General features: G+C 38.3%; 1 pseudogene; it reads right to left on the bottom strand.

Moving 5' to 3' along the window:
- Nucleotides 1–388: 388 nt before the first annotated feature.
- Nucleotides 389–1399, bottom strand: LOC132014056 (protein BTG3-like; annotated as a pseudogene).
- Nucleotides 1400–26145: the final 24746 nt, after the last annotated feature.

Here is a 26145-nt window from a genome sequence, read left to right as displayed (position 1 = left end):
CATGCAATTCTTCTAAACAATGACATAAAATAGATTTCCTGTGAATAAATAACTTTCATACTCTCCATAAAATAAATGCTCAAAGGTGCTAGAACAGATCATCTGCTGCTACAGTATTCTCGTATCCAACAGAGTTCATGTATAATATGTAAATACTCAAGTCCAATATTAAAAACTCACTTTAATAAAGTTTCTCAAACTATATCAATATATCTAAAGTGCATATACATTTTTTAAGAAAGATTATTATCAATAGCTTTTCTATAAAAATGAGTTTGATAGTTTGGCCCATCTAACTTTACTACTATGAGTATGAACTTTTAACTTTTAATGTGGTCAGGCTTATTCTACCTTCTCTCAGCATTGACACCAACAGAGTCAAAAGCAGCTAGTGAGGTGCTAACATGTGAGGATTAATCCAGTGATTCCAGTCACAATGCATTCCAGGAGAGGGTACCCATGGTACTGGAATTAGGCGATATGGTTTATTTTTTCTTCCCTGATTTGGATAACAAAATGGAATAGAAGGAGGATAGTGGTTCTGATGACCATTCCCTTGGTACCTTCCTGGCTTTTTTCTGGGCAAAGGGTGCCACATTGGAAGAGTGGGAACATCAATTCTGAAATCTGGTACACAGGGCTTGGGGTCGCAGTCACAGAAGTGGGTTTCACTTCTACTTCCTTACTTGTTTCTTCATCTGAAGAAGAGGATCCTGAATGATAGTCAGAAGTAACCTTATCAAGGGTAACTTTCGTGGAGATTTCATGCTTGTTCTCATCCTCATTTTCAAAGCTGGCAACAATGAATGCATTGTTTTTCTCTCCATACCAACAGCACACCTTGCATGGATCCACCCAAAGAGTGAGTTCCTTCGGTAAGCCTAGATCACTGTACAAGATGCAGCTCTTCTCACAGGCTTTCAGGACTTCAGGATCAACTCTCTGAAACTTATTGACACAAATGCATCTGTAAGGCTGTCCTTTTGATGTTTTTTTCTGGATACCAGTGATTTTTATATTTTTCTTGATGTATAAGTGTCAATTTCTCAGCAGACCTCTCAACTGCCTTTTTTTTTTTTTTTCAACTTGCCATGTTTTCGAACTAGCCTTGTGAAAAAGAAGACAACAGCAGCAATTTCTTTCTTCATCTTTCCTGCAGCCGCCACCCTGGGGCCGCAGATTTGGCCTCCCGACCCTTTCCAGGCAGGGAACCGACCTCGCCGCCACAGCGGGCCATGCTGTGCGGCAGCAAGCCTCTGTCATATTTTTAATCTTTTAATCATATTTTAATCTTATAGAGCTTCTAGCTTACTAATCCTGATGACTACTTTGTATCAGTAGTATTTTTTGGATTCTTTTTGTAGGTTTTAAATTCTGAAGTAATGTTTATTTTTTAAGTTGCCAGACATATTTCTTTCCTTCAAATAAACCTATCCATAAAACCAGTCTTTAAAAAAGTGAACAAAGAAATGTAATCTGAAAAAAGAAAATCTGTCCAAGAGTTGTCTTCATCAAAGTAAAAACCTTCTCCACAGTGAAGGAAATAATCACCAAAACTAAAATGCAACCTATGGAATGGGAGAAGGTATTTGTAAATGACGTATCTGATAAAGGATTAGTATCCAAATATATAAGGAACTTATAAAACTCCATACCAAAACCAAATAATGGGCAGATGTTTTACCAAAGAAGACATCCAGATGGCCAACAGACACATGAAAAGATGCTCCATATCACTTATCATCAGGGAAATAAAGATCAAAACTATAGTGAGATACTGTCTCAAACCAGTTAGAAGGGCTAAAATTAACAACACAAGAAACAACAAATGATGGCAGGGATGAGGAGAAAGGGAAACCCTCCTTACATCATTGATGGGAATGCAAACTGGTGCAGCCACTCTGGAAAAACAGTATGGAAGAGTTATCATTATGTTTTAATTAAAGTTCTCCTTCGGTTTCTTCTGCCATTAAATCTGCCTTAATAGGAGCCACCTATTCAGGTATGGTCCACAAATTCTTTACTGCTCTTATCAGCAATAGGGGGATGGAGTTGAATGCCATATGGAGCAGAATTTGGGGTCTCTTTAAGCAGTGTGGTTCTCAAGACTGGGGAGGATCAGTGGTCTCCAGCTCTGGTTCTCCCTTAGGCAATCTTAGCATTTTCCCATGGTTGTTCAGAGAAGCCAGTTTCCTCTGCAGTAGCTTGGTCCTCCTGGAGTTACAAACAAAATGTGTCCTCCACTGGCTGCCCTGCTGAATTTCCTTAGGAACTAAATGTCAAATGATGGTGGGATTGCCTCTGTCTTTAACAGTGAGCCACTCAACACACACACACACACACACACACACGCACACCCCTTTTCCCCATTAGCTATTTATTTTGCTTGTTAAATGATATTCAATGAATATATTCAAATCCACCCCAAACCTACTTTTCTTTTTTTTTTTTAAACAAAGCACCAGACAAGTGTCTGACCAGACCACTTTTTTTTTTTTTTAAAGATTTTATTTATTTACTTGACAGAGATAGAGAGATCACAAGTAGTCAAAGAGGCAGGCAGAGAGAGAGGAGGAAGCAGGCTCCCTGCTGAGCAGAGAGCCCGATATGGGGCTCGATCCCAAGACCCTGAGATCATGACCTGAGCCAAAGGCAGAGGCTTTAACCCACTGAGCCACCCAGGTGCCCCCCCCAAACCTACTTGTCTGATCTCTTTTTCTGCTCCCCCTCCATACACCAAGTGTTTCATAAGTGCTTATTTATCCTTCTCTTTCCTGAGCACACGGTAAAATATTTTATTTTCAGATCTTTTATCAAAAAGTGGGAGAGGGACACCTGGGTGGCTGAGTGGGTTGAGCCTCTGCCTTCGGCTCAGGTCATGATCTCAGGGTCCTGGGATCAAGCCCTACATTGGGCTCTCTGCTTGGCCGGGAGCCTGCTTCCCCCACACTCTCTCTGCTTGTCTCTCTGCCTGCTTATGGTGTCTCTCTCTCTCTCTCTCTCTGTCAAATAAATAAATAAAATCTTTAAAAAAAAAAGTGGAGAAATAAGAATGAGAGGAGAAACAAAGACCCAGGCTGACATCATCCCAGAATGTTTCCCAACCACATTTTTAAAAGCAAATAAGGAAACTGAGTCTTGTTCAGGCTCACATAGCTAGTTTTAGTTAATATTATTAGGTGGTAGAATATGAATCTGGACAGGAAGGAGATTGGGGAAGCAGTGTTGACAGAGTAGTCCTGCCAGTGAGATGTAGGAATAGAGGCAAGGGTATTCCATGTTGGCTCATTCATTCATTTAATGTGTGTCAGTCAGAACTTTAGCACATGAATTAGGAGGTAAAAATTGAAATGGGCAAGAAATATTTTAAACAGAGTTGCTCCATTAGAGATCAGAAATTTGAAAATGCATTGTGTGTTTGGGAAAATAGAGCTATTCTGAACTGCTGAAACATTTGAAGGGATAGCAGAAAGTGAGGCTATGAAGGTCAGATGGGGCCAGATTGTAAAGGGGTTTGCATGTCATACTTCATTCTACAACATTTACTGAATTCTTACTGTGTGTCAGGAGCCATGCTAGCACTGGGGATATGAGAGTGAGAAGGACAGTGTTTCTGTTCTCCAGGAGCTATAGCCCTTAGGAAGTTGATGGAACGAAGTGATTTAAACCTGTCATTGATGGAAATTTCACTCAAGTGGCAGTCAAGGGGAAAGAGACTGGATACAGAGTCCAGTTAGGTAGGCGACCACTGTCTTAGTTCAAGAGAGTAATCATACATGCATGGACTATGGAGGGTGATGGCAGTTGTCAGAGCAGTTGTAATAGGGGGATATGTATGGGGTAGGGAGAAGGTCACGGGGGCAGGACCCAGAGAGGGAGGCATGCCAGTAGTCTCTAGCCACATCCTTCCATGCCTTGTCTGAAGATAGTGGTGATGTTGCTGTACTTCAGCTCTTGTTTCTGCTTCTTATGGACTCTCTTTGTCCCCACCCCCCTAACCCAATTGCTTGAAGCATTGCATCAGTAAACACAGGATGTTGTTAGCTAGGTTAGAGTTCACCGTCAACTATTTCATCACAATTGACTTACTGAAAATGGTCCTGTGGAGAAACTAAATTATTTCCTAAGTTTTTACTAGAGCAGCTAGAGATCCATTTGACGTAATTCTGTGAATTATCTTATGCGGTTGTTGTAAAAAAGAATTGCTAAGTAAGGCAATATTGTATAATTGAATGTATAAATAAATGTATGTAGTTGGAAAATTTTAATGACTACTAGTTTTTGTTGTCTCTGTTGTCATTTAACAGCTATAAAAATAAAGGGGAAATGGTGACTGCTATTTTAACAAAGGATATTTTACAACATATCATTTGCCCTCTCTTTCCTTCCTTTGACAAATCTTGTATAAATCTGTTTTCTTATAATATGCAACAAAAGGATTTATTCCCTTGATAATATATTTAATAACAGATGATTTAGCAGACACTATTGATACCTTCCAAATTGTAATTTCTCAGTTTCTTGTAAGCAGGCAAGGGTTGAGAACATTCTGTTACATTATATTTTTCTCTCAGTTTATAGCTCCCAGATTAGCTGTATATGTAAGCTGCACCCTGCAACTTTTCTATTAAACATTCATGACAGCATCTTATGTTATTTGCAGCCTTGAAAATAGACACATCGTAGGTAGGACAGCTTTATTTTTTACATATTCTAGTTTATATCACTTGTGAATCAACAAATTCTTGGTGAATGTCCATTGCAACAGATTACCAAGTGCCACAGAAAGACAAGATGCCTGTATTGCAGGGATTGTTAATCCAACTGGGAAAGATGAAATGCCATTATGGAAGGCATATACAAAGGGGCAGTACTTCCCAGATATTGTAATGTACACGTATTTGCTCCTTCCCTTTCACACCCCCTTACTGGTCCCAGTGCTCTTCATGGCCAGGTGCTTCCTACTTACCATGTGTGGAAAGAAGGGAAGTCATATACCTCAGTATTTTGGGAATAAGATCCAGTACCTTCCAGGAAGAAACAAGATCTGAATGAAGTACCATCTAAAAAAAAAAGTGGATGATAAAAGTTTGAAAGGTTATCTTAATATTTATGAAGCCCTTTGAGTTCTGTTTAGTAGTAACCAGTAGGAAGTAAAAAAATGATATAATTTAGAAACTTACTGTCTGCCAAGAGTCATAAGCTCAGAAGTTTAATTAGGAAAAGCCGATATTTTCTTATTCGATGCTGCTGCCCCTTCTGGTTTATGTTCAGAGAAGAGGAGTGACTTCCCCAGGGAACCCTGTCTTCTACTACACTCTTCTACTGCCTCCACTGTGCTCTCTTCTCACCAGCACCAGATCCAGGTAGGATCCTGATCCAGGTAGGATCAGGTGCTTAAGATGGTGCCAGGGAGTTATCAGAGACAGCACTTTCTGACTCTGTAACATTAGCCCTTTCCCCTCCTGGGTCCTGTTCACTTTGGGTACAGAGGTGAGGTCAGAGCCTATGTGAGAGATGCTGTGGGCCTGCAGCCTGGGACTCTTGTACCACACGATCATGGATCCTTAGGATCTCTAATTTCTGTTCTGGACTTTTAGTCCTTCTATACTCTTGCTGAACTTATATGCAAACTATCAAACTTATTAATGTTTTATAAAATAAAATTATAAAATCTAAAAGGATTTTACTTTAGAATTGAGATAAATGAAAGTGACAGCTGTAATTTAACATGTAAACTATTTGTCCAGCAGAACTGAAGTCAGAGATACACAGAATTTTGGAAAATAAAACCTAGAGATACCACAAATTTGGGTTTTATAATTTAAAAATGGCTTAAGTACTTCCTAAAGTTTCTCTAATACCAGAATCTCAATAACATGCTGAGCCAAGTGTTGTTGTTATTTTTTTTCTTTTTGATATAAGGGATTGAAAATATAGCTCCAGGTTCTTGAACCCATGAGAACATTTGATATAGGTTAGGAATGATAACTCTAGTACCCAAAAGCGCCAGGCAGGAAATGTACCTGAGTGCAACCTATAGCTGCCACACATTCTGACAAACTATTTGAAGAGATCTTTGGTTTATGGCTTTCCTGGTCCAGAAAATTTGAAAATATTAGTTAGCTAATATAGCTTAATCTGGGCCTGAAAACGATTACCCAAGAAACCTGTTAAATTTGTTTGTGCAATCTCTTGGAACTAGCATTTCTCCTAAAGGATAGGCCTTCCAAGTGTCTGCTGTGCTTGTTTCTTTGAGTAACCAATCACTTTGAAAGGACTTTACAATTTATGAGACTATAGTATAGTCTCATGTGCTCTTAAGCTTTATCAGCAAGCAAAAAACTAGTAAAAGAAAAAAAAATAAAGATGACAAGAATTGAAAAACTCATGAGAATATAATTTTCCAAATGTTGACACCAGAAAATCAGATATGGCTGAGAAACAGCAGCATCTTTCTTGAAACATGCTCATCTGAACCAAAGTTATTATAACTCAGAGCAAGAGAAATCTATCTTAAAGGCAAGTGGTCAAGGTTGCTATGGAGATGATGCAGGAAATGATTCAGAGTGTTACCCAGAAATATATTTCCTTGAATATTGATAAATCCCATGCAGCATGTGTCAGTCTATGGCTATTATAAAATGAATTGGTTATCAGGGATTCCTAGTGACTCTGTCTTTAGGTTCTGTCCATCATGTGTAACCCACACTTAGTTGCCATTATGGATATGAAAGTGGAAACTTCCAGATGACACTCTCTGCCACAGAGTTATACACACAGAGCGGGTGGTTTTTGTATTTGAGTATATGTGAGAATCACTAAAAATGTTTGTTACAAATGGTTTTATTCTGATTTGGGATCTGCAGACCATATTTTGAGACACGTTGCCTTAAACTGAAAGAATGGGAAGCATCATAGAGGTTTTGTTTTGTTTCCTTGGTTAATGGTCTTGTTCACACTCTTTGGAAGTCATTCTTTTAGCTGCAAAACATTAAGATTCCTTCAAGAAAGGAAAATAGGTTTTATCATTATTCAGAGCCCATTTTTCATATATTCATGATGACCTCAAAGTTTATACTCCTAACCCAGAACTTTTCTTTGAACTCTAGGTGTGTATATCCAGCTATCTGGTGGAATACCTCTACTGGAATGTCTAAGAGACTTCTCCCTCTTCACATAGCCACACTAAAATCCTTCCTCCAAGCCTGGTCCGCTTGTAGTTTTCCCAGTTGTGGTTAATGGCAACACTATTACTCCAGCTGTCCAAGCTGAAAGACTTGGAATCATTCAAGAGATTATTTTCTTTTTTAATACCCCACTCCCAATTGACTGACAAATCCCTTTGTCTCTACCTTCAGAATATATCTAGAATCTGATCATTTCCCCCTTACTTCTTTGTACATCTTGGCCCAAGCTTTTAACTGTCATCTGAATTATTGTAGGTCTCCTTACTGTTCTTCTTACTTCCATTCTTATTCCTTTATTGTCTGTTCTCAACACAGCAGCCAGAGTGTTCTTATATCGAGTCTCTCTTCGGCTCCAAGCCCTGCAGTGGTTCCCTGTGTCACCCAGAGCAACAGCCAAAAAACTGAGATTGACCTATAAAATTTGAGATCGCTTTGATCTCTTCTTAAATCTCTCCCTCCTGCTCACTTTCTTCTAGGCTCAGTGTCCTCCGCACTATTTCTTGAAGCCACAGGCCTTTGTACTAGCTATTCCCTCATTGTACTAGCTGCCTGGAATGCTCTTCCCTGGAGTATTTGAATGGCTCACTTCCTCACCTCCTTCAAGTCTTTGCTTAAATGTTGCCTTCTCTAAGGGACAATTTAGTCCTTTCTTTATTTGAAACTGTGATCTCCTTTCCCTCCTGCTTTTTCTACCATGAGTTCTCCAATTCCCCTTGCCTGCACTGGTTTTCCATAGCACTTCTTCCCTGGTAAAATACTAGGTTAGCTTTTCATTTGTTTTTTCATTGATTGATTGATTGAATGTTTATTTTTCTTTCTCCCAAACTAGAACATAGTGAAGAAATTTGCTTAGAAAGGTGCTCAATAAATATTTGCTGAATAAACATGATGAAATATTTATGGAATAAATATTTGCTGAATAAACATGATGAAATATTTATGGAGTGGTTACTAAAATTCAAGTGCTGCTCTAAGTTCAAGGAGTATAGCTGGAAGTAGGACAGCTCTGCCTTCTTGGAGCTGATATTCCTAGTGGGAACCAACTGCAAAATAGAAGAACTGCAGAATGTGCAGCATTTTGTGTAGAGGCCAGAATGATGGGACTGATAAAGTAGCCACAGAAGTCATAGGTGGAGGAGAATACCTAGTAGCAGCCCTATGCAAAAGGCAGAGTGGATTGCAGATGCTTGAAGCAAGAAAGTGAAAACCTCCAGAAAACAGAGAATGAGTTACAAAATATGAAAGTATAGGAACTACAAACAAATAGACCAAAAAAATGAGCCCAAAGAAGAAAGAATATGTGGGGGAAAAGGAAAGAAAGCTTATGTAAACAGCATATAATAGAAAGTCCTAATAACCGTGTCTTAACCACACAGTGGTTTGTCACATAAAAGAAATCCACAAGAGGGAACCATGTGTTGGATGGAAGCATCAGGATCCCACCAGCAACCAAGTGTTCAGTCTCTTCCATCATCCTCAGCATGTGCCTTCCATCCTCAAAATCACTTCCTGGAAGGAAGCAGAGTGAAGGAAAAAGGAATCTTCTAAAAACCAACATAATACTTCTCATGGGCTAGAATTTAATCACTTAGCCATACCTACTGCAAAGGAGTCTAAGGAAGCTTGTCTTTTAATCCAGGGCATTGCCACCACAAATATCTCTATGAATAAATTGCAATTTATCAGAAGAGGATCCAAGATTAAAACCAAGAGCATAGGGGTGCCTGGGTGACTCAGTCATTTGAGTGGCCAACTTTTGGTTTTGGCTCAGGTCATAATCTCAGGGTTCTGGGATTGAGCCCTGCATCAGGCTTCATACTGGCCATGGAGTCTGCTTGAGATTCTTTCTCTCCTTCTCTTTCTCCCTCTCTTTTCCCCTCCCCTCCAAAAATTTTTAAAAAGGAACAAATGTATAGTGAAAAGGAAATAATTTCACCCCAGGCCATTATATCCTTAACTCTCCAGAATTCCAGTGTCTCTGCTGAGAAGCAACCACTCTGACCAGTTTCTTGTATAGGAAGGAGTCCTATAAAATTCATGAACCTTGTGAAAACAAATGCTTGGTTCTTTTTTTTTTAATAGTCAATGGTGTTTTAATAGCATTGTATAGTGACAGATGGTTACTACACTTGTGGTAAGCATAGCATAACATATAGAGAAGTTGAATCACTATGTAGTGTCCCTGAAACTAATGGAACATTGTATGTCAACTATACTCAAATAAAAAATTTAAAAAAAATTCTGGGAAATGTAATGTTTTTTTTTTTTTTTTGTTGTTGTTGTTGTTCTTGTTTTTTAAAATTAAATTAAATTAAATTTTATTTTATTTTTTTAATTTTTTAAATGCTTGGTTCATACCAGTAAGTGATGACTCTGATCTGTAGGCATTAAGTGGAGAGCAGGCTGAAATGATACCACCTCTAAGAAACCCATCCTTGGTTAGGCTGGGCAGATGTCACTGCCTCCGAAACTCCTTCATGTCTTTTTAGAATTATCATTGTATTTTATTGTAGGAAAACATATATAACACAGAATTTGCCATCTTAGCTGTTTTTAAGAGTATAGGTCAGTGGTATTGAGTAAATTCACATTGTTGTTCAACCATCACCACTATTCATTACTAGAATTTATCCTCATACCAAACAGAAACTCTGTCCATTAAACACCATCTCCTCTTTCCCTCTCCCCCCACCCCCTGGTAACCACTAATCTATTTTCTGTCACTATCAATTTGCCTATTCAAAGTTATCCCATGTCATTGTGATTGTACATTATTTGTCCTTTTCGTGTCTTATTTGGTCTCATGATTCAAGGCTCATCTGTGTTGTAACATGTGTCAGAATTATCTTCCTTTTAGAGGCGCCTGGATGGTTCAGTTGTTAGGTGTCTGCTTTTGGCTCAGGCGGGATGGAGCCCCTCATCAAGGCCAGTGTCAGCTTTTCTGTGCATTGGGAGGCCTGCTTCTCTTTCTCCCACTCCCCCTGCTTGTATTACCTCTTTTGCTGTCTCTCTTTCTCCCACTCCCCCTGCTTGTATTACCTCTCTTGCTGTCTCTCTTTGTCAAATAAATAAAATATTGGGAAAAAAAGAATTACCTTCCCTTTAAAGGCTGAATAATATTCCGCTGTATGGATATTCCATATTTTGTTTCTCTTTTCATCTGTTAATGAACATTTGTGTTGTTTCACCTTTATGCTATTGTGAACATGTTGCTATGAACATTGATATGCTAGATCTGTTTGGAGTTCCTGCTTTTAATACTTTCGTGTCCTTCATGTCTTTTTATAACATACCATGATTTATTGTAGTTGATACACATATGCTTTAAATTCCTCATTACATACTAATTCCTTGAGAGCAGGGTCCACAATTTTTTTTTCCTACTCACAAATTTACTCATTTGGTCATTCCAGCAGTTATATATCAGGTACCTTCTTAGTACCAGGTACCAGGCTAGTGGGGACACAGAGTGCAATGACAAATATGACCTCTATTTTCTTGCAGCGTAAGTCTAGTGGGGGACATTTTTTTTTCTCATTACATGTAGAATATGCCTTGTACATTATAAGCATTCAACAATATTTGTTGACTTTAACCAAGTCAGTTAGTAAATAAGTAAATAAATAACTTACTGGCTTCACATGTCCTCAGTAATTCGTGAGGGTATCATATCAATGATTGGATAGCAGTGAACATATTTGGAACAAATGTAAACTCTGTGAGATTAGGAATCATGCCTTTCTTGTTCACTATTGTATTTCTAGCAAATAGGATGGTGTCTTGCACATGGTATGGGCTGAATAATTTTTAAACAAATGCTGATGACATAATCTGTCCTAAGGAGATGTAACAAGTTCTAGTAAACTCTTACCATATATTATGGTTGAAAAAGCTGAGACGTTTAAGAAAAGCAAGAGAAGTAGTGATGAAGTCAGAAATTGAACCTGGGTCTCCTGACCTTTAATCTGATGCTTTATGCTCTTTATCACACTAGTATATAAAATTAGAACTGATGTTTCACCTTTCTGCGAAAGATGTGAACTTTAATTAGCTATAATCACACACAGTATGGAAAAGGTTTAAGGCCTTTACATTTCCTAAAAATGATAATAAATCAGATTCCAAAATAAGCTTGTTAAATGCTATTCTTAAATTAAAAAGATAGTAGCATATGATGATGAATTGCTATTTCTCTGGTGAAGGATGAGGTGTTACTGTGCTGTCTGCTTAGGAAGGCCTCACCAAGACATGTCTGACTTGATATGTCTTTTCTTTGCTCATTTAGCTCAGCCCCATTCTGGGGGTTTGGAAATGATACCCAGTTCTTGGCTGTCAATTAATTATTTAGGCATTTTGGGTCTTTTTGAGCAAACTGGTTTGGAAACATTTAATTCTATTTTATATGAGTTAAAGTTTATTTCGTTAGGAATTCTGGCTAAAATTTTCATGAGTGAGAAGGTTGATTTTAATTATTTAAAAGTTTTTGCATTATTTGTGGATCTTAAAGCCACATTATTTTTATTATTTTGAAATTATTTTTAAAACTTATTTTTGCTTATGTTATTATTATTTTTTAGAGAAAATGTGCATGTGCTCATGGCAGTGGGGTGGATAGGGTCAGGTGGGGGATGGATGGAGAGAGAGGGAGAGAGAGAACCTTAAGCAGGCTCCACACTCAGCATGAGCAGAGGCAGAGCTTGATCTCACAACCCCGAGATCATGACCTGAGCCAAAATCAAGAGTCAGATGCTTAACTGACTGAGCCACCCAGGCACCCTAAACCAAGCTATTTTTAAAATTTCAGATATTTGAGCTTCAGAGAAGCCTCCAGTATTTGAAATGTACAACTTCATCTTATAATAAAATCCAAGAAGGGCATAGACTAGATTCACACCCAAGTTTAGCTCATCAAGTTCTGAGACATCATTGGTCTGCTAATGGCACAGGAAATAGAGGACCTTAGTTCATAAGGTAAACAATTTTGGGTAACTATGTAAAGAGCTTGATATTTTAAGAAGAGCAGATTAAGCAGAAATTCTCTAGAAGAACTTGAAGGGAATAGAGTGCCACTAGTACTGGCCCCAAAGTTAAAAAGAACTTGGATACTGTTGGAAAGAGAATAAGCCTAAATGTCAGACTTGTTGCCCTTGGTTTTAGTGTGTGGTTTTTAATTTTTTTTTAAATACCACTTGCTTTATTCATAATTCTTTTTTAAAAAATAAACGTATAATGTATTTTTATCCCCAGGGTCAGGTCTGTGAATCGCCAGGTTTACACACTTCACAGCACTCACCATAGCACATACCCTCCCCAGGGTCCATAACCCCACTCCCCCTCCCAAAACCCCTCCCCCCAGCAACCCTCAGTTTGTTATGTGAGATTAAGAGTCACTTATGGTTTGGGTCCCTCCCAATCCCATCTGGTTTCATTCATTCTTATCCTACCCCCTTAAGCCCCCATGTTGCATCACCACTTCCTCATATCAGGGAGATCATATAATAGTTGTCTTTCTCCGATTGACTTATTTTGCTAAGCATGATACCCTCTAGTTCCATCCATGTCGTCGCAAATGGCAAGATTTCGTTTCTTTTGATGGCTGCATAGTATTCCATTGTGTATATATACCACATCTTCTTTATCCATTCATCTGTTGATGGACATCTAGGTTCTTTCCATAGTTTGGCTATTGTGGACATTGCTGCTATAAACATTCGGGTGCACGTGTCCCTTCAGATCACTATGTTTGTGATCTGATAAGATATATTTAGGATAAATACCCAGTAGTGCAATTGCTGGGTCATAGGGTAGTTCTATTTTCAACATTTTGAGGAGCCTCCAAGCTGTTTTCCAGAGTGGTTGCACCAGCTTGCATTCCCACCAACAGTGTAGGAGGGTTCCCCTTTCTCCACATCCTTGCCAGCATCTGTCATTTCCTGACTTGTTAATTTTAGGCATTCTGACTGGTGTGAGGTGATATCTCACTGTGGTTTTGATTTGTATTTCCCCGATGCCGAGTGATGTGGAGCACTTTTTCATGTGTCTGTTGGCCATCTGGATGTCTTCTTTGCAGAAATGTCTGTTCATGTCTTCTGCCCATTTCTTGATTGGATTATTTGTTCTTTGGGTGTTGAGTTTGCTAAGTTCTTTATAGATTTTGGACACTAGCCCTTTATCTGATATGTCATTTGCAAATATCTTCTCCCATTCTTTCAGTTGTCTTTTGGTTTTGTTCACTGTTTCCTTTGCTGTGCAAAAGCTTTTGATTTTGATGAAATTCCAATAGTTCATTTTTGCACTTGCTTCCCCTGCCTTTGGCGATGTTCCTAGGAACATGTTGCTGCGGCTGAGGTCGAAGAGGTTGCTGCCTGTGTTTTCCTCAAGGATTTTGATGGATTACTTTCTCACATTGAGGTCCTTTATCCATTTTGAGTCTATTTTCATGTGTGGTATAAGGAAATGGTCCAATTTCATTTTTCTGCATGTGGCTGTCCAATTTTCCCAAGATCATTTATTGAAGAGGCTTTTTTCCATTGGACATTCTTTCCTGCTTTGTTGAAGATTAGTTGGCCAGAGAGTTGAGGGTCTATTTCTGGGCTCTCTATTCTGTTCCATTGATCTATTTGTCTGTTTTTGTGCCAGTACCATGCTGTCTTGATCATGACTGCTTTGTAATAGAGCTTGAAGTCTGGAAATTGTGATGCCACCAACTTTGGCTTTCTTTTTCAATATTCCTTTGGCTATTTGAGGTCTTTTCTGGTTCCATATAAATTTTAGGGTTATTTGTTCCATTTCTTTGAAAAAACTGGATGGTATTTTGATAGGAATTGCATTAAATATGTAGATTGCTTTAGGTAGCATAGACATTTTCACAATATTTGTTCTTCCAATCCAGGAGCATGGAACATTTTTCCATTTCTTTGTGTCTTCCTCAGTTTCTTTCATGAGTGCTTTATAGTTTTCTGAGTATAGATTTTAGCCTCTTTGGTTAGGTTTATTCCTAGGTATCTTATAGTTTTGGGTGCAATTGTAAATACGATTGACTCCTTAATTTCTCTTTTTTCTGTCTTGTTGTTGGTGTAGAGAAATGCAACTGATTTCTGTGCATTGATTTTATATCCCTTTACTGAATTCCTGTACAAGTTCTAGCAGTTTTGCAGTGGAGTCTTTTGGGTTTTCCACATATAGTATCATATCATCAGCGAAGAGTGATAGTTTGACTTCTTCTTTGCCGATTTGGATGCCTTTAATTTCTTTTTGTTGTCTGATTGCTGAGGCTAGGACTTCTAGTACTATGTTGAACAGCAGTGGTGATAATGGACATCCTTGCCGTGTTCCTGAACTTAGTGGAAAAGCTTTCAGTTTTTCTCCATTGAGAATGATATTTGCGGTGGGTTTTTCATAGATGGCATTGATAATATTGAGGTATGTGCCCTCTCTCCCTACACTTTGAAGAGTTTTGATCAGGAAGGGATGCTGTACTTTGTCACATGCTTTTTCAGCATCTATTGAGAGTATCATATGGTTCTTGTTCTTTCTTTTATTAATGTGTTGTATCACATTGATTGATTTGTGGATGTTGAACCAACCTTGCAGCCCTGGAATAAATCCCACTTGGTCATGGTGAATAATCCTTTTAATGTACTGTTGAATCCTATTGGCTAGTATTTTGGTGAGAATTTTCGCATCTGTGTTCATCAAGGATATTGGTCTGTAGTTCTCTTTTTTGTTGGGATCCTTGTCTGGTTTTAGGATCAAGGTGATGCTGGCCTCATAAAATGAGTTTGGAAGTTTTCCTTCCTATTCTATTTTTTGGAACAGTTTCAGGAGAATAGGAATTAGTTCTTCTTTAAACATTTGGTAGAATTCCCCCGGGAAGCCATCTGGCCGTGGGCTTTTGTTTGTTTGGAGATTTTTGATGACTGTTTCAATCTCCTTACTGGTTATGGGTCTGTTCAGATTTTCTTTTTCTTCCTCATTCAGTTGTGGTAGTTTATATGTCTCTAGGAATGCATCCATTTCTTCCAGATTGTCAAATTTGTTTGCGTAGAGTTGCTCATAATATGTTCTTATAATGTTTGTATTTCCTTGGTGTTAGTTGTGATCTCTCCTCTTTCATTCATGATTTTATTTATTTGGGTCCTTTCCCTTTTCTTTTTGATAAGTCGGGCCAGGGGTTTATCAATCTTATTAATTCTTTCAAAGAACCAGCTCCTAGTTTTATTGATTTGTTCTATTGTTTTTTTGGTTTCTATTTCATTGATTTCTGCTCTGATCTTTATGATTTCTCATCTCCTGCTGGGTTTAGGGTTTCTTTCTTGTTCTTTCTCCAGCTCCTTTAGGTGTAGGGTTAGGTTGTATACTTGAGACCTTTCTTGTTTCTTGAGAAAGGCTTGTACCGCTATATATTTTCCTCTCAGGATTGCCTTTGCTGTGTCTCACAGATTTTGAACCGTTGTGTTTTCATTATCATTTGTTTCCATGAATTTTTTCAATTCTTCTTTATTTTCCTGATTGACCCATTCATTCTTTAGAAGGATGCTGTGTAGTCTCCAAGTATTTGGGTTCTTTCCAAATTTCCTCTTGTGATTGAGTTCTAGTTTCAGAGCATTGTGGTCTGAAAGTATGCAGGGAATGATCCCAATCTTTTGATACCGGTTGAGACCTGATTTAGGACCAAGGATGTGATCTATTCTGGAGAATGTTCCATGTGCACTAGAGAAGAATGTGTATTCTGTTGCTTTGGGATGAAATGTTCTGAATATATCTGTGATATCCATCTGATCCAGTGTGTCATTCAAGGCCTTTATTTCCTTGTTGATCTTTTGCTTGGATGATCTGTCCATTTCAGTGAGCGGAGTGTTAAAGTCCCCTACTATTATTGTATTATTGTTGATGTGTTTCTTTGATTTTGTTATTAATTGGTTTACATAGTTGGCTGCTTCCACGTTGGGGGCATAGATATTTAAAATTGTTAGATCTTCTTGTTGGACAGATCCTTTGAGTATGGTATAATGTCCTTCCTCATCTCTTATTATAGTCTTTGGCTTAAAATCTAATTGATCTGATATAAGGATTGCCACCCCTGCTTTCTTCTGATGTCCATTAGCATGGCAAATTTTTTTCCACCCCCTCACTTTAAATCTGGAGGTTTCTTTGGGTCTGAAATGAGTTTCTTGTAAGCAACATATAGATGGGTTTTGTTTTTTCATCCATTCTGATAACCTGTGTCTTTTGGTTGGGGCATTTAGCCCATTTACATTCAGGGTAACTATTGAGAGATATGAATTTAGTGCCATTGTATTGCCTGTAAGGTGACTGTTACTGTATATTGTCCTGTTCCTTTCTGATCTACTACTTTTAGTTTCTCTCTTTGCTTAGACAATCCCTTTCAATATTTCCTGTAGATCTGGTTTGGTGTTTGCAAATTCTTTCAGTTTTTGTTTGTCCTGGAAGCTTTTTATCTCTCCTTCTATTTTCAATGATAGCCTAGCTGGATATCGTATTCTTGGCTGCATATTTTGCTTGTTTAGTGCTCTGAATATATCATGCCAGTTCTTTCTGGCCTTCCATGTCTCTGTGGATAAGTCTGCTGCCAATCTAATATTTTTACCATTGTATGTTACAGACTTCTTTTCTCGGGCTGCTTTCAGGATTTTCTCTTTGTCACTAAGACTTGTGAATTTTACTATTAGGTAACAGGGTGTGGACCTATTCTTGTTGATTTTGAGGGGGGTTCTCTGCACCTCATGGATTTTGATGCTTGTTCCCTTTGCCATATTAGGAAATTCTCTCCAATATACCTTCTGCTCCCCTCTTTCTTCTTCTTCTGGAATCCCAATTATTCTAATGTTGTTTCATCTTATGGTGTCACTTATCTCTTGAATTCTGCCCTTGTGGTCCCGTGGCTGTTTGTCCCTCTTGTGCTCAGCTTCTTTATTCTCTGTCATTTGGTCTTCTATATCGCTAATTCTTTCTTCTGCCTCATTTATGCTAGCAGTGAGAGCTTCCATTTTTGATTGCACCTCATTGATAGCTTTTTTGATTTCAACTTGGTTAGATTTTAGTTCTTTTATTTCTCCAGTAAGGGCTTTTATATCTCCTGAGAGAGTTTCTCTAATATCTTCCATGCCTTTTTTGAGCCTGGCTAGAACCTTGAGAATCATCATTCTGAACTCTATATCTGACATATTACCAATGTCTGTATTGATTAGGTCCCTAGCCTTCGGTACTGCCTCTTGTTCTTTTTTTTGTGGTGAATTTTTCCACCTTGTCATTTTGTCCAGATAAGTGTATATGAATGAGCAAGTAAAATACCAAAAGGGTGGCAAAGACCCCAGGAAAATACTTTAGCCAAATCAGAAGAGACCCCAAATCGTGGGGGGGGTGGGGGGAGAAAGGGGATAAAAAGAGGTTCAGAAAAAAAAAAAAAGAAACAAAAAAAGAAAATGAATAAAGAAAAAATATAAAAAAGAATATATATATATATTAGATAAACTAGTTAAAAAACGTTAAAAAAGAAAAGGGTAAAAGTTAAAAAAAATTTAGCAGAAGAAAAAAAAATTGAAAAAACCCACAAATTAAATTAACTGCAAGACTAATGAATTATGGGGAGAAAGCCATGAGTTCAGTGCTTTGGTTTCTCCTCCTCTGGAATTCCGCTGCTCTCCTTGGTAGGTGAACTTGGTCCTGGCTGGATTTCTTGTTGATCTTCTGGGGTAGGGGCCTGTTATAGTGAATCTCAAGTGTCTTTGCCCCAGGCGGAATTGCATCGCCCTTACCAGGGGCTGGGCTGAGTAATCCGATAGGGTTTGCTTTCTGAACTTTTGTTCCCTGAGCACTTTCTGTAGAGTTCCGGAGGATGGGAATGAAAATGGCAGCCTCCTAGTCTCCGGCCCAGAGGAGCCAAGAGCTCTGGGCCCCACTCCTCAGTGCGCCCTCAGAAAATAGCGCCCAATAACTCCCATCTCCCTGGCCTCCGGCCGCGCTCTAAGCTCACCCAGGCTGTGACCGGTTCAAGGTAACCCCGAGCTGAGAGCTCACTCCTCGGCTTTGTCTCTGTAGCTGGCTTCCCCGTTCTAATACCTGCAAGCTCTGCGACACTCAGACACCCCCAATCCTTCTGTGACCCTGCAGGACCTGGGGCCATGGTGACCCTGCATGGGCTTCACCCCGGTTTAGCCTCTGGAGCGATATCCCTCAGTTGAACAGACTTTTAAAAGTCCCGATTTTGTGCTGTGTTGCTCCACCGCTTGCCAGGAGCCGGTCCCTCCCCCCGGCGGTCTATCCCGTCACTTTGGATTCACTTCTCTGCCAGTCCTACCTTTAAGAAAGTGGTTGATTTTCTGTTTCTAGAATTGCTGTTCTTATTCTCTTCGATCTCCTGTTGGATTTGTAGGTGTTTGCAATGTTTACATAAGCTATCTAGCTGATCTCCTGCTACCTGATGTAGCCTCAGCCTGCTACTTCTCCGCCATCTTGACTCCTCCCCTTTTAATTTTTTTTAATTGAGATATAGTTGACATATATTGTTGTGTAAGTTTAAAGTTATGAAATGTTGATTTATTTCTGTATATATTGCAATATGATTACCAGTGTAGCATTAATGAACACCTTCATCATGTCACATAATTATCATTTCTTTTTTGTGGTGAGAGCAATTAAGACCTAGTCTTTTATCAACTTTAAAGTTTATAATACCGTATCATTGACTATAATCACTCTGCTATGAATTAGATCTCCAGAACTTATTTATTAGTTGCAAGTTCATATCCTTAAACAAGGTCTCCCAATTCCGCCACTCCCCCATCCCACCTGCCAAGCTTCTGATAATCACCCATCTGGTTCTTGTTTTTATGAGTTCAGCTTTTTTAGATTACAGATTTAAGTGATATCATAGAGAATTTATCTTTCTCCGTCTGACTTATCTCACTGGTGTAATGCCCTAAAGGTCCATCCATGTTGATGCAAATGGTAGGACTTCTTTCTCATGATTGAATAATATTCCATTTTCTATACATACAACATCTTCTTTATCTGTTAATCTGTTGATGGACACTTAAGTTGTTTCCATATCTTGGCTGTTGTGAATAATGCTGTAATAAACATCTCCTCAATATCCTGTTTTCATAACTCCTAGAAGTAAATATGGTGAAGAAGCTCAATGACATTGGTTTTGGCAATTATTTCTTGACACTGACACCAAAAGCACAAGTAACTAAAGAAAAAATAAATAGCACTACATCAAACAAAAAAGCTTCTGCACAGCAAAGGAAACTATCAACAAAATGAAAAGTCAACCTACAAAATGGAACAAAATATTTGCCACTATATATTGGATAAGGGGTTGTTGTCCTTGTTGATGCTCAGACTTTTCAGATAATGAAATTTGTTTTTGCCTTTATGACAAGAGGAAATTATCAAAACCTCTGACTTACTATCATTTTCATAAGAATTCAGGTATTCTATCAGTTTTGTTGTTGCTGCTATTGTTGTTATTTGGGCATTTCCCATCATACACTTTTCTAGATCCAGGAGTAGGAAGATAAAATGGCCAAATGGTGGTTTATGATGTTTGGTGTTTTAATAGTCACCTTGTGTGATTCGGATGAAATATATGTAATTACGTATTGTGATAGGGAGAGCCAGAGCAGTAACTAGAGGTCATATGGTAAAATCAAAGAACTGAAAATGGATTTTAATAAAAAATTGTCTTGGTTACTTACTCAATTTTGGTGTATTGGTTTCCTTGGTACTCTCCCTGTTTGTGTCCTAGAGAAGGATGGAATCTTCCTCCAGCAGGCCATCTTTCTCCTTGCCCATGTACTAGTAATGAAAGAATCGGAGTTTCAGAGGAGAGCCTTCTTGCCAATGAGCTCTTTTCTTGATCCTGTCAGACAACTGTCAGAAACCTTGAGAGGAGATACCAGTATTTCCCATCTTTATCCCATCTTTTTTTTTTCTTTTCCCATTATTTTGGTCACTTATATGTATCTTTCAAAAGAGGGTTTGATATTTTTCAATATAGGTGGAGAGAGGCAGTCAAGATAGGGAGAGTTGAGGCTGGAGGTGGGAGGAAAATATGGGAGGACAGATCTAGGGTGCAGTATTTTCACTAATATATAGTACAGTGAACAGAGACTGGACTGGTGGACAGAAAACTAATGCTTTGGTTGTCCTTGTCTCTACTAACACGAACAACTTGTTGAGGGCTCGTATACAAAGCTAAATGCTTTGCTGCTAGTACCTCATGAAATTCTTACAGCACCCCAGGCATTGTCCCATATCTTCACTTTATAGTTAAGGAAATTCAGATCTACAGAGTAACTCCAGTAAGATCATACAGCAAGAAGGAGCAGAAACCGGAATTCATACTCTGTTGTATGCTCATACTCTGCTATTTTTTATCTTCCAGAATATAATTTGTGCTTTCCTCAACCCTATACAGATTCACAAAGGAATCCACATATGGTCTGAAAACCGCCTCCCTACATCAACTGGCCAGTTGGAGCCCCGGAGTCTTGTGCCTCCAAAGAAGTTGGCAGGTATGGATGACTATGCTTGGATTCTGAATATCTGAATTTTCTTCACATTGTGGAAGTTGCTCTATAGGATACTTCGGCTCCTATTGTCCCAGCAGAGATTGTGCTATTGTTAGAAGAGAGAAGCTTGCCAGACCTCTATTTTTACAGCTCCACATATTCGTATGCAGTTGTCATCAAGTTGTTACTTTAATACCACAGTCAATTATATGTAACGTTACAGCAAAACACACCTGACATGCTCATTAAAACAAATATCACATTTGCATAATCACTGTTGATGGAGAGATACACACACAGAGGCAGCTGGAAAACTAATGAGGTTTGTGTAAGCAGCAGCCATCCTCCTCATGCACACATGTTCTAGGAACTTTTGTGGAACTTCCTAGCCTCTCCTACCTTCCTACCCTCAATTCTCTTAGAATAGTCTGAACTGGTATCATTAACTGGAAAATTGTAGCAGAGAATGGAGGGGAGTGATATGAGAGAAACAGAAGCTAGTAGTGAGAGAAGGTGAGATTATTGGAAAAAAGGGGTATTTCAGAGTGGGTATTACTAAATAAGAGTGAGGCCAAAGCAGGGCCTTCAGATAGGGAAGTCATCTGTTATGATGATACGATAGTTTTGTGTTGAAGAAGGGGATGGTTTATTTAGTGCAGCTCCCAAGGGCAGAAAGGAGCCTGCCACACCAGGCCCACCCATGGTGGAACCGGCTGGAAGGTCCAGGGTCTGCTGTCTGATTACCAGGAATGGGAAGCACAAGATGTGCAGAATGATTTCTGAAATGCTTTCAATAAGTCATATCATTTGATCATCCTGACCCTACTGTGAGATAGTTATTACCCCACTTTTTGCAGGTGAGGATCCCAAGGCTGTAAATAAATAGTAAGCAACCTGCCCAAGTTCACATAGCCAGGAAGTCTCAACATGGAGACTGGAACTTCTGACTTTAAGGGCCCCAGGTAGCAAGTAAGTATCCCAAGATCCCATAACCAAAAGATCCTGATCCTGGGACCAAGGTGGGGAGAATGGAGAATAGGACCGCTATTAGTTTGACAAAGCACTGTGCTGGGCTTTTTAACAATCTTGTGAAAGCAAGATTATGATCTACCTTTAAAAAAGTAGTTCAGCTTTGGGGCAGGGCTGGATCTACTTGGGTGGTAGTGAAGTGGCCTCTGCCTCAGGGGCAGAGACATAATAAGCAGGTCATCCCAAGTCTACTGAAGTAGTTTATTAACTGGATTCCATGTCTTTGCTTTGATCTAGAATCCAAACTCCATAGTGAACTTTCCAGAATAAATCTCTGATCATATTACCTCCTTGCTTATATCTTCAGTAGGTTATATTCTCCTGCTCTCTGTAAATAATCAGAATCTTTGAGGAGGCCCCACAAGGCAAGGTATAGCCCCTCCCTACATGGCCAAACCTCATTTTGCCTTGTGTTTTACTTCTTCCTCTGTGTTCTAGCTATACTGATAGGAGCCACATGCTCTCTTACTCTGTTCAGTCCTCAGATATTACAGATGAGACAACAGATTAAAGGATATTAAATGGTTTGCTTAAGGTCAAAGCAGACTCTTGTTTTCCAAGTCAGTGCTCCTTCTACCACACAGCCTACACTGCTTTAGTTCATGAGTGTTATACTATTCTAATGTGACCAAGAGAGCCCCACAGAAAAGAATGAAACAAATAGTGTGTGACTGCTTATTCAACACTATGAAACCATTAATTTTAGTTAATTAAGTTCTTTTTAAAAATTCAGGATAGAGTCAGAGTCTGATAAAGCTAATAATAGTGTCTTAGGATGAAAAATCTTTAGAACACCTTCAGTCCATCAAATCATTTGAAAAATGCTCGTGTATTATCCTTGGCTAATGATAGGATGATAATGTGAAGTAAAGATTAAAGGTCAGTTGTCAAATGTAGCTATTAGGCAGAAAAAAGTCTTCCAGACAGTGTTTCCTGAAACCTTTTGAGCCCTGACATGGTTGATGAACAGAGTGGGTTAGAGCTATGAATCATCAGAGCCTCATGTCCGACAATGTTTCCTTGGGTAGCAGCCTGGATCTGTTCAAGTCCCAAGTTATCTGATGTTCCTTTGTTAAACTGCTTCAGAGTATAATTTGTCACCCTATTATTGATGGAAGGCCAAAAATGACACTGCTCAATTGTGAAAAGCTTTGGGGGCTATTATGGGAAAGTGCTTATTTCATGAATTAATTCCCTTTGCTGCCAGGGAGAACCAAGTTAATGCTTTCACTCAGTTGGGAAGATATGGGCAGTCTATAAGAATGATCTTGAGGTGGGAAATGATGAAATGATCATTGTCAGAGGTATAATGCATGTCACATTGTGAATAGCTGTGCTCCATTCGATGAATCCTTGGCGAGGCATTGAAGAGATAAGCGTTTTCAGCCTCTTTATCCTTTAGGACTTTTAAAAGTTTTAGAATTTTAAAAACAAGCATTGGAAATGACCCCTTCAAAGTATTTTTCAAGTTTACCAAAGATTACCATGGCAACTAAATTACCAAGTGACTAAAGGGAGTGTGTTTAATGACATTTTTCGGCCCATGTACAAATCCCCTATTTATTAAAGAGGAAATACCAGAGATTGAGACTATCATGCTCTTTGTAGAGGCAGAGAATGAACATTCTCTGGGGGAGGTATATTCCTTAGCAATATGAAGGAAGTGTGTCAAAAGCGTCCATATTCATTTTTACAAAACTGCCTCATGACATTAAAAGTATGACATTGTTCAGTGGGACATTATTGCTTCTTGCATGAAAGTCATAAAGGCAAATTTTTAACCATAGGAATAGCTTTGAGATGATCTGGTGATAGCTTCTTTCTTATATGCATTTTTGTGTTCATCTATATTCATTGCATTGAATTTCATACCCTTCTGGGTGATTTTTTTCATGATCTGAAAGTGGAAGGAGGAACCAAAATCAAGCCCTTTTTCCTCTAAATTTTAAATTCCAATATAGTTAACATCCAGGATTACATTAGTTTCATATATTGTAGTGATTCCATATAAAGTCAAGTCTTGTTATACATTTTCAGAGGATATTACACAATTGCTGCTCTGGGATTTCACTTAAACTTTTATACACCCAGTTTTTTGTTTGTTATTACATATATATTCTTAGAGAACTTGTTTCTTTGTAATGTACTACAAGCATTTATCATTAAAATACACTAACCTATTACTTAAAAAGAAAATCTGTAAAAGGGGCACCTGAACTTGTTGTAATGAGTACTGGGTGTTATATGCAACTGATGGATCACTAAATTCTACCCCTGAAACTAAGAACAGAGTGTATGTTAACTAAATTGAATTAAAAGGTGGGGGGCACCTGACTGGCTCAGTCAGTAGAGCATACAACTCTTGATTATGGGGTCCTGAGTTTGGGCCCCACATTGGGTGTAGAGTAGTACTTAAAAAAAAAAAAGTCTTTAAAATACACTAATCTTTCATGAGGAAAATAACAGTAAAACTATTTGAAATGGAAGTTTTAATTTTATTTTCTAAATTAAAGTGTTTATAACAAGTGCAGATGTGTCTCAGTAAGTGGACCTGGGTTCATTTATTTATACACTCAGGTGATTTTTCTTTCTAGACTCCATTTGAAATCACCACATCATTATATAGATAGAAGTATAGATTCTTATGGTTGGAAGGGACTTAAAAAGTAATCTAGTTTGAGCCCCATACCCACCACGTTTCAGTTCTAATACTTCTACTGACAGGGACATTGCTATCCCCAGAGACAGACCACCCCATTACTAGACAGCAATAATGGTTAAAAAATTCTTTCTTTTATTAAACTAAAAATGGATACCAGAAAACTTGCATTTGCTGAACCTTGCTTCATTTTCTGGATAGATGAAAACATAGTATGTCCAAAATAACAAAAATGATGGACTTCCAGTGGATTATTTAAATACCACTGGGCCAGAAGTTAAAGGCTTAACATTGTTTTCAGCATTTTACCTTTAGATTACAGTATATACTACTATGTATTTTCTGATTTAATTCTCACAACAGCCTCATGAGATACATATTATTAGTATCAGGGCTTGGCTGATAAGGAAACTAAAGCTCAGAGTGGTGAACCAAAATGTCTGAGATTCTGGGGCTGATATTCCAATTCCCATCCAATTCCCTGAACTCTAGATTCCATGTTATTAATCACCACAGTAGACTGGTTCTGATTTACTAATAAACCTATTAAAGGGCCACATATGGTACCAAATGCATGATTTTAGATATGATCTCACTTGCATGGAGCAGGGTAGAACTCACTTTATTTTGGAGACTTTGCTTCTGATAATGTAACCAAGATCTTACTATTTGGCAAGCACATCATCCTATTGGCCATCAAACAATTTCTTGGTTCTTAAAATTTGTGCTCTTATCAGGATATATCTTCCCAGATATACTTGTGTGGTTTGTCTTTTGGATAGGAGTGTAGGAATTTGCATTTATGTTAACTTTCATTTTCTTATACTTGGGTTATCATTTAACATCTAAATTCTGGCATCCAGTACCATTAGCTTTTTTCTTGGCTTCCTGGGGTTCCTCATAAGGAACCAGGCAGGGTTCCTCATAAGATTTGCTGGGATGCTCTTTTTTTTTTTTTTTTTTAAAGATTTTATTTATTTATTTGACAGAGAGAGACACAATGAGAGAGGAAACACAGGCGAGGTAGCGGGAAAGGGAGAAGCAGGCTTCCTGCCAAGCAGGGAGCCCGATGTGGGGCTTGATCCCAGGATCCGGGGATCATGACCTGAGCCAAAGGCAGACACTTAACAACTGAGCCACCCAGGCGCCCCTGGTGGAATGTTCTTTATTGTGTTTTCATTTTGACGACAGTTTAGGAAATAGGAGTAAACATTTTCTGGCTAATCCTAATGGCCATGTTATTACCAAATACAGATATGTAATCTGTATCACATAATAGCACAAATTGTGCTAATACTGTGTTATAACTCATGGGTATAGTACAGAGAAAGACAATGGATAAGTAATGCATTTCACTCCAGGAAAAGGTCATAGCCATCATGGTGTACTGGACAAATGCAGTTTTCCCAGAAGTCGGTATATGATAGGTAAACTGAGTCATCATGCAGATAGTAGTATAGATATGTGGGACTCAACCTGTCATAGCTCAGTACCATATTCATGTTGGTTATTTGGTTTCAGGAAAATATCATGTATCACATTATATTGTTGTGTATCACATTATATTAATTCAATTTGTATTTTATTTGATTTTATAAGTTTTTGATTTTATAATAATATTAACTAATCATTCATTAATACTTTACATGGGTTATTTAATTTAATCCTGAAGCAATGTATATAATAGTAATTATTATCATTCCTATTTTACAGATAAGGAGACCAAAAC

This window comes from Mustela nigripes, chromosome 3 (genome assembly GCF_022355385.1).
Source record: "Mustela nigripes isolate SB6536 chromosome 3, MUSNIG.SB6536, whole genome shotgun sequence".
NCBI classification, from domain to species: domain Eukaryota; kingdom Metazoa; phylum Chordata; class Mammalia; order Carnivora; family Mustelidae; genus Mustela; species Mustela nigripes.
The sequence above is the reverse complement of the archived record's forward strand: the minus strand, read 5'-3'. Positions and strand labels throughout refer to the sequence as shown.